Here is a 9546-nt window from a genome sequence, read left to right on the forward strand (position 1 = left end):
ATATACATATATATCTTTAGAGTATATACATATCTAACATATATACAAATATTAAAAATGCATATAAAAATGCCACAATCTTTAAGACCACCAGAATACTGCAAACACAGAAAACAACAGGCAGGGACTCAGAAAAAAAATCTAATAGTTTCATTATTTTAACTCAATTTATTTATAAACTGTAAGTTTAGTCAGGAGTTGTCTAAACTCATTTGTTTGATGTTATAGCTCAACTTCAGAGATCCTTATATTCAGTACTAATTAATGATCCATACCCTTTTGCTGCACCACTAATAGGAGACTGTGGTCAAGCAATTAAAATTCCAATCTCCGGAGTGCCCCTCCCCACAAAGAGAAGAGGAAGGGAAGTGGCAATCAAATGAATTAATCCACTGATACACATTGAAACAGTCTGGATTTATTTTTTCATCTGCAAGACAGGCAACGTAGCTTCCAAAAAAGCACTTCATTTATTTGTGCTTCTGCCAAGTCCCAAGACTCCACAATGAATGCTTTGTTACTCTTCACAGATGACTTTTGGGGGGAAGAAGCAGGCTTTTAATGAGAGAAATACTACAGCCCAACTTGGTCAGGTTCTTGGCCAGACGCCTTTCTGAGGAACTGGGAGTCTTCTGACACGCTCACACTGTTTCCTAGGAGGGAAGACAAAGACCACGGAGGGGAAGCCAGCAAGCCTGTGGAAAGCTCTTCTGTTACTACAGGAATGAGGACAGGATGTGTAGGTTTACAATACGAAAGCAAAAGGAACAACATACCTGAATCTGATTGAAGACACTTGATCAAGGAATTCCCCTTTGAAGGAGGAAAGCACAGAGTGTCCTCTACCATAATACCAGCACTTGCCTGCTAGGCTTTATGTGAGAGATCAAATTTCCTCTCAACTCAAGCCAAGTGCTTGCCTTACAGTGAAGCACTGTATAAAAATGAGATGAGCTGCTGGTGCCATCATCAAAACTAAGACCCAAAGAAAAGAATTTATAAATCAGACCATCTATGAAGACACATCACATGATCCTTTCAGCAGCTTTAATCTGGGCATAAACCAAAAACCAGTCAACAATCCTGCTTGTCAGTGTTTCCACTACATTTCCTACAGAAACATCTGTTGCTACACTTGGACAAGTATTATCCATTAACATCATCTGCTTTCCCCCATGCTGAAATGGATGTGAAACAGTAAACCTCTCGATCTGCCAAAAGCATCAGATCTCCACCTCTGGGAGAAGACAGAAATTAGTTAAAATAAACACCTTGTGAGAATAAAAATCTCTTTAATGCTTTTGCCGTTTCTCACACTGTAGTGAGAATACACTCAGCTTCCCATTCTCTGCTGTTTTAAAGTAATTCCACTGAATTCAGTGACTTGTCTATTCATCTCTTAAAGAGACAGGCTTGGATTTAAATCATAAGGGGCTGTTTTTAAACCCTTTTAAAATATATTGCACTTATTATACTTTTTATGTGGAATACAAGAAGGAATATTTCAAAATAATAACTTCAGAAAGATCCTAAAGACAAACACATCTTTAAGATAAAGTTTACCTGAAAGAAGCACCTTAGCAATTGGCCCTAAAAGGAAGCTAGCAAGCAATCAGGTTTCAAGTTTGAGTTTTCAGTAGGGTACAAATAGGCTGGATTAAAAAGATCAACAACTGCATTTTAAAAATACAAAGAATACTTCACAGTCTGCTTTTAAATTTGCAGCTGCTTTTATAGGAAAGTTGAAGCTATGTTAAGGAGGGATATAAGCACCATTACACACTTGCACTCAACAAATGAAGGCAGTACCTTCAAAGTACCTTACAATAAGCAATTTTATGTAGTTAAGAGAATTTTTTTGTCAACAAGGCAAGAGATTTGTGGTCCTGGCCCCATCAAACAGGAGAAAATGAGACTAAATAAGCTCTTCTCAGGAAGCCATGCAAGCATGCAGTTTGTGAAACCTCATAGGTTTGACAACTCAAATAGGTCACAGTGATTAGCCACACTGTGTTATCTACATCAGACTCCAAAAAGATAACTCACCACTAAAAATGTCTTAGAAGTTAAGAAATGGCAGGGGAAAACCCAGCACAGGTCTTGGCTGGAACCCCCTGTGGACACTTCCTCCTTCCCATCTGCACCAGGGGCTTCCACTCTGATTTCAGCACTTGTGAAGCTTACGCACATAATGGAGATTACATTTCCAGGCCATCCCCTGCTTCTGTGCAACACCAAAAATTCTTCCCTTACTTATCCTCAGTTTCTTTTCCTGAGACTTTGCCTGTGGTGTGAGCTGATTCAGCCACTGATTCCCTAGGCCCGATGTCTCCCTTTAGCAAACACTCCAACAGTTTCTGAGTTTCCTCAGCATAAATGTTTTCTAGGGAGGGAAGGCTTTATATGTCTTCTTATCTTATGCAGTGTATCAATTTTGTCAGCTAATAATTCCTTTTCATTCCTCCACAAAGCCCTGGTTTTGTACTGCATGCACATAAAGCAGCATGAGCAGAGCACACAACTCAGGTCCCACCAGCCTGCAGCAGACAGCCTGAAAGCTTCACCTCCAGTCAGCTCTCTGAGGTCACCTGGAGCTGGTCACTGCTAACCATCTCCCTTCAGCTCCTTTGTGAGCTGAACTTCCATGCTCTAATAATAAAGTTCATGTTCAAAGTTAACAGCATGCATGCTTGAGGAATGCAGGATGAATTTCAGTGCTGGGGCGAGATTTTCTGTATTTCTCTTCAAAGGAGATTAACAGTAACTAATCAGACACAAACTTGTGTCACACAGAATCACAATGGAACTGGAGGCTGAATATGTGACACCAGCACTTAAGCTGATGAAGTGATTAAAAGCAGTAACAGGTTGTCAATAACCTGGTAGACAAAATTTTCAAACTGGTAAAGTTATAATAATAATAATAAACTAAAGGCAGACTGTTTCCATTGGGTATTTCTCAACACTTTCCATTATAATGTCCATTACATACCTACTACGCTGAATGTGCTACAGTTTCCTTCAAGTAATTTAGTTTATTTTAAATTTCAAAGTTTCTGTTTCAATCAATTGGATGTATTCAGTTCAGAGTTTTGATATGTCACTAACAATAGTTGCATGAATTCTAGAGTCAAGGTCCCATAAGCTATTCATCTATCTTTCAAAAACTTTATGTATTGCAGCAAAACAAATGCATATACATCTCTTCAAAATCTGAAAAACAAATTTTAGCTTGTAAATCCCAGAAGTACAATGTTTGGTTAAAAAGAAGATGCTTATAGCTTGATCTAGGAGACACTGATGCTATCTTGAAGAACTTGTACTCAAAAGAAACAGGACTCAGTGGAGAACAGGGAGCAGATGCATTGCACAAGTCTCTCTTATCAAATAAACTACAAATTGAAAAAACTACTGCCAAACCTGAAGACTGTAGCTACTTAACCTACTACATTTTTAAGTAAAATGTGACACAGCTCATTTGCTACATTGTTATGTGACACTGAACTCTGCAATTAGAACTATGCAGATCTTTCATAATGGAAGGGGAAAACATCTGAAACTGGCAATTTGGGAGCTGAACATGGAAATTAGCAGTCACATTTGTCACATTTTGAGAAAAAGCGTTGTGGGACCTGTGAGTCACTCACTGATAACCAAACTGGAGCTTCGGCTTGTCTCCAAAGCTGAATGTGTTCTAAGTTTAACCAGAAAAAAAAAAAAAAGGAAAGAAAAAAATTTAAAAGGGAAAAATTACGTAGTTTAGTCAAATGGAGTAGGTAACCCTACTCAAAGGTACAACAGAAAAATGTAACTTCATGTAAAGCAGAGAAATGGAGCAAAATACATTTCTTTAATGAAACTGTGGCCCTCAGATTTGTAAGGGCCTTTTCCTACCCGAAACTGACACTACATTTTAAAATCTTTTACCTATATGTCAGGAATAAGTTGATTTGGAATTTCTTGTGTTCTGCTCATGCTTGTTTCCCTGCCTCTGTCAGTATTTATAGATCCCTCTCCCATCACCCACACACTCAGATGGAATTCAAGGTGTCTGGCATTGCCAGCCTGCTATAATTTTTCTATTTACATGAGTAATCTCAAGTGTCAGAACAAATATTTCAGCCGCTAGTGATTATGTGAAAAATACATAAGGGTATTACGGTTTTAGAGGATGCTGTTATTTCAGCAGGCACACAAATCATTAAGTAGTACAGGGTAGACTGAAAATGGCACTCACTGAGAGGGAAATTATTATGCTGTGTATGATTGTACCTCTTTTACAGATGGCTAAACTGACACAGGCAAGTTAAACTGCCTTCCTCAAAGTCATGCAGTAAGTCACAGACAGTTCTCAGCACTACACTCAATTTCTACCTATATTACTTTTTCTCTTTAAACTACTCAAAGAGATCCTAGTGCAAGTGAAAAGTGGATTTGCAATGCCTACTGTCTTCTCCCTATGAGAAGACCTTTGAGGACCTCCTAAGATCTTCAGGATTTACTGTGAAGAGCAGAGCTGCAATCACTTGCAAAGTTTCAGTTCACCCTTTTCATTCTTCACTGGACAATACCAAGAGCTTTCAAAATGAACAAACTCAGGGCACACATTCAGCTTAGAACTTGCTGTAACTCCTGTGGCTGGGCTGTGCACCAAAAGGCATCAGATCACCATAGAAGTCTTTGTTTTGGGAATCCTTTAGTTTGCAACCTTACCAACAGGACAGGCCAACGGCCATATCCAGAATGCCTGGTTCTGAAGCCCAAGCACAGCCTCACACTGCCTCCACTCTAAAGTCATTTGCAAGATTACCCAGCAGGAGAGTGGAGGACCTGGAATGAGGCTTGGCTGTACACCAATTTCCTGGCTCATCTACAGGTAAAAGAAAACCACCTGAAGCAGACAGATTGCTCACTGAGGCACTGGAAGGGAGAGAAGAGCTCACATGACACCACCCCTTGTATTTCAAGAGGCAAAGGAATCAGGACTGTATATGCAGGAAGGGTGATGAAAAGAGCTGGACAATGAAACATTAAGCCACATCCTTGTGCCTCAGTTCTTTGGCTCCCAAGTGAATGGAGCTCTTTTCTACCAGGGATTATGGTTTTCTCTAGGAATAAGCCACTGAAATCCTATCAACAAACTACAACAATCAACAATTAAAGAATAAGCACACCAGTCATTAGCATCAGCTAAAAGGTTTTCAGAAACCACCTGCACTTGGAGCAGGCATGGGAAATTCTCAGAACTGATGCACAGAAAGAGACTGAGACTGAAACCCAACTGTGCTGCCATAGCACTGTGGATGGCATCATGCGCTGCTCTTTGCATCTCAAAGTCTCTTACCAAGATGACAGCTGTTCTGTTCTCATCCCTGAGGAGCTATGGTTACTGTGTCTTAAAAAATGCCAGTGATCTGTGATGGAATATGGTCCTCCTGGAACTTCAGTGCATAATGCAATTTGGGGTGAGAAATACTTGGGAGGAGGGGCAGGTTTATCACTTTTAAATAGCCTCATCTAAAACTATTCTACAGACAGGATCTCAAAAACTAATTACTGAACACAGTGAACTCACAAAACACAGTGAATCCTCACAAAAATACTGATTTCAGAAACTGGTTTTTTCCATGAAATGGTTTTGTGAAGTGCTTTAAAAATACATCTTCATTCAAATTCTTTTCTTTCTCTACAAACAAAACAGAACTGTGAACTGACATTTTGATTTAAAATTACTTTTTAAGATCAAACTCCTTTTCTAATAAATATTGCATAGAGTCTCCCAGCATCCATTTTGTCAACTGGAAAATTTATACAGTTATGATTCTATTAGGTTTCTTGCAGTGGACTGGGCATTTAATCAATGAGAGCAAAGAGCATCTAAACAGGGTTAGGCTGCAAATTCCTTTCAGTGAGAAGTTAAATCCCCATTAGCTTTGAGCCATAAGCCCCCCTGGGTTTAGCATGCAGCTTAAAAGATAACTCTGTGAGGGGTCACGGCTCTTTACTGAGGCACAGAAAGCCTATTTCACAGATCGCCCTGCAATAATAATGTAAATATAATCCCGTTTCAGTGGGCACTTTATCCTTACAAAAAACAAGCAGTGTTTTCTGTCCCAGAAAAAAAAAATCACATTAATCTTCAATTTAGGGGTAAAGTAATTCCCTGCTTCATTCAAGCCCGACTTAGAGAACTACTGAGTCTGCCCTGGCCCTGTGCTGATGCTGGGGCCAGCAAAGTCCCCCCATCTCCTGTAGGGCACGACAGGCTGCTCTCAGCAGCTGCTTTCAGCAAGTGAAGTCGACTCGGCACATCAAAACACATTTGCTAAATACTGGTCTTGACTGTTTCAGGTTAGGTCAAAGCCAGGTTAAAATAGTACAATCTATTGTTTTTCAAAGTCTGCAAACTGCCTGCCAAGTACTTTTCGGTCAGCTAGTACAAGAGGCTGATAACAGAGGCTGGAAAAGAAACTAGGCTTCAAAGGGCTGTAATAAAATGCAACTGGTTCAAATCATCACAGAGAAAACCATTTGTTTAATCAGTGAGAAGAATGGTAATTTGTCTGTATCTCAAATTTATTTGCCATTTGTATTACTGGACCACTTACCAGGATTAGTGAGGAACCAGGGCATGACAGCCTCAGATGCTGTTCAAACACAGAACAAAAAGCTGGTCCCCTCCCAAAGATCTTAGAAATCAAGAACAAGTTAAAGGACAAAAGGGACACGACAAGAAAATAAGCAGGCAGAAGAGCCCACAGTAAAAATCATGCACATATCTCCCCGTGTTGTTACAGCTGCACTGCATTCCCTGTAACGGAGACAGCAGTAGCAGGTGCTGTTTGTAAAAACACTGAAAAAACCTGACTGGGGTGACACAGTTGCTAGGATGCTTTTACAATGAATAGTGGCAAGAATTTTCCGTTGTTCTCACTGCTAGTTCCGAAGAAGGGATTCCATCAAGACATAAACTTTCAGCACCACCTCAGGCATAAAAGGTTTTCACACTGGAGCTACATCCTGAATTCTGCTGTTAAGACATATAGATATAAAAGCATTTATCTGAAGCAAGGACAGCTGAAGTGACTGGGAGCAGCTGGGCAGATGAGGATGCCCAGCAAAGCCTGTATGGGCAGGCAGAGTGGCCTTGAGGCACACAGAATGAAAAGTCCTCAATACATGGGCAGACTGACAGCAGCTGTGCTGAACCTCACAATCTCTGTCTTGGCCTCACACGCTCAGGCCAATGCACAAAAAAGGGGGAAAAATACCCTGCTTGTATGTCTGTCCTGTGAGATCTGGGGACAATCCTGTTGCAAAAGTAAATAAGCTTGCAAGGCTTGCAGACTGAAAGCAAAGGATAGTACATGCACATGTTTCATTAATGCAACTGGTTTTCTTTATGCTCTGGTGCGGGAGCACCTTTGAAATGAGGAGCTGAATGCACAGCTTTTTCAGCCACATCATCGTGTGCTTTTACAGAGGCTTGGGGATACACAACAGGGATAACTATCTGTTTGAGGCTTGTTTGCTTTATTTAGCTCAAGGGCAGGTCTCTCTGCTACTTGCAGAGAGCACAATCAGATTATATCAGTGCTGCTGCTTTTTTTTTTTTTTTTTTGTTTGAGGCTTGTTTGCTTTATTTAGCTCAAGGGCAGGTCTCTCTGCTACTTGCAGAGAGCACAATCAGATTATATCAGTGCTGCTGCTTTTTTTTTTTTCTTTTTTTTTTTTAACAGCAGCAGCACTGATGGGCACAGAGGGGGAAAGAATGTATCAAGAATGTATCCTTCTGCCTCAAAGAGCTTCTGATCTCAAGGTCACTTACAATTTCTGCCAAAGTCACTGGGTTCATAATCAGTGGGAATTAGCTCAGGTCAAATGGTCAAAGCTGAAGATATGAATAGTCTATAAAGAAACAAAGACTGGGAAGTGGGAGGAAAACTAACACTGGCAGGTTATATAGCAGCATGAGTAGCTGTTGAACTCCAGTTCAACAAGAGATATCCCAAATGGAACCACTGAAAAAGAGCTTTGAGGTCAGCTTTAGTGCTGACACCATACCTCAGTGCAGATTGCAAACACCAGCCTGCCTGTACTCCTACAGTCAGGGTGACTCTTCTCTCATCTTGCACACCGAAGACCATGAGAATCATATCAACATGAATTTCTAAAGAGATCACTCACATAAATAAGCAGACATTTGGATTTATTGCTATTGCAGGTTTGTGCTCCAGTTTTTAAAGGACAAGTTTGAAACTCTAGATTTCAGCAAATATCAGAAACTGATAATTCAATATTTATCAACAATTCAATATTTATCTATAATTCAATACTCATCTACAACTCTTTAAAGACCAATTCTGCAACTGCCTCCCTTTTAGAGACTGTAAGAGGCTGAAATAAAGTTGGTGGCAGATGGAGAGCCTAAAGCAAAACCTTTGAGGAATCTGACTGATTGGTTATTGAATTTAAGAAAAAAAGATGAGGATCTGGGAGAGGATTTTAAGCTAGCTGGTGGCAGAGGTATGTCTGTGACATTTACATCTCTTCCAGCACAGAGAGTGTTAGAAACTTATTCTGGTGGATAAATAATGGTCCACTAGTTATCCTAAGTTAAGAGCTGAGAATAGTGGAGTGCTGTATATAGTCTTTGTTTAACCAAGGGTTATTCTGTAGTTCTTTCATTAAATGCATGATAGATTAGAGAATGTACAAGCCTATCAATTGCAAAGAGGGCAGACCAGGTCTGAAGTTTGTGCCAGTAAATAGAGTACTTCTAGGTCACTTCAGCTTCCTCCAGACTGTTTTTCACACTATTTATATTTCACTGCCTTGTCTTAGCCCACTGAAGGGACAAATCATCATCACCTTCAGAGGCAGGACTAGGAGACTTGTAGGATTCTTGCAGATTGACAGCACAATCCCTGGATTTCAGTTTAGCTTACAAACACTAGACCTGCCTGGCTCACACTCTGAGGTTTAGAGGATTTGTACTTAGCATGCAGTGACACTAATGATCAATGACCAGAAAGCCCTCTTCAACAAAAGCGTTAATGAGATAATTCAGTAGCAACAGATACACAACAGAGCAACTATACAGACACAAGCCAATACAGTAATACATGGACATTTATAAATATACACAGATGTACATGCATCTTTTCAACACATGCCATGTCCTAGGGTACCGTTAAGAGATTTCTGGCTCCCCATTCCTCCAGCAGCTATTACCTGATCACAGTGGTTCTACCCCTCAACCCCTGGCACCAATGCTACATTTGTTCCTCTGTCAGGAACGGAGCAGCAGCAGCAGTCTCCCCTTCAGCCAGCGTGTGCCCCAGCCCCTTTGCTGCCTCCCTCCCATGGGCACACACTGCACACCCCTCTCACCCACCCCACTGAGTGCCAGTCTCCTCCCTCACTGCCCAACACACCTCACCTTCCCTTTTACCCTTTCCTTCCCACAGCAGCAGACTCCTAACTCTTCTGCTAAGGAAGGGAAGGAGGAAAGAGAGGGGGCACAGAGATATTCAGTGCTGCTGA

This window comes from Geospiza fortis, unplaced genomic scaffold (genome assembly GCF_000277835.1).
Source record: "Geospiza fortis unplaced genomic scaffold, GeoFor_1.0 scaffold111, whole genome shotgun sequence".
In the NCBI taxonomy this organism is placed as follows: Eukaryota; Metazoa; Chordata; class Aves; order Passeriformes; family Thraupidae; genus Geospiza; species Geospiza fortis.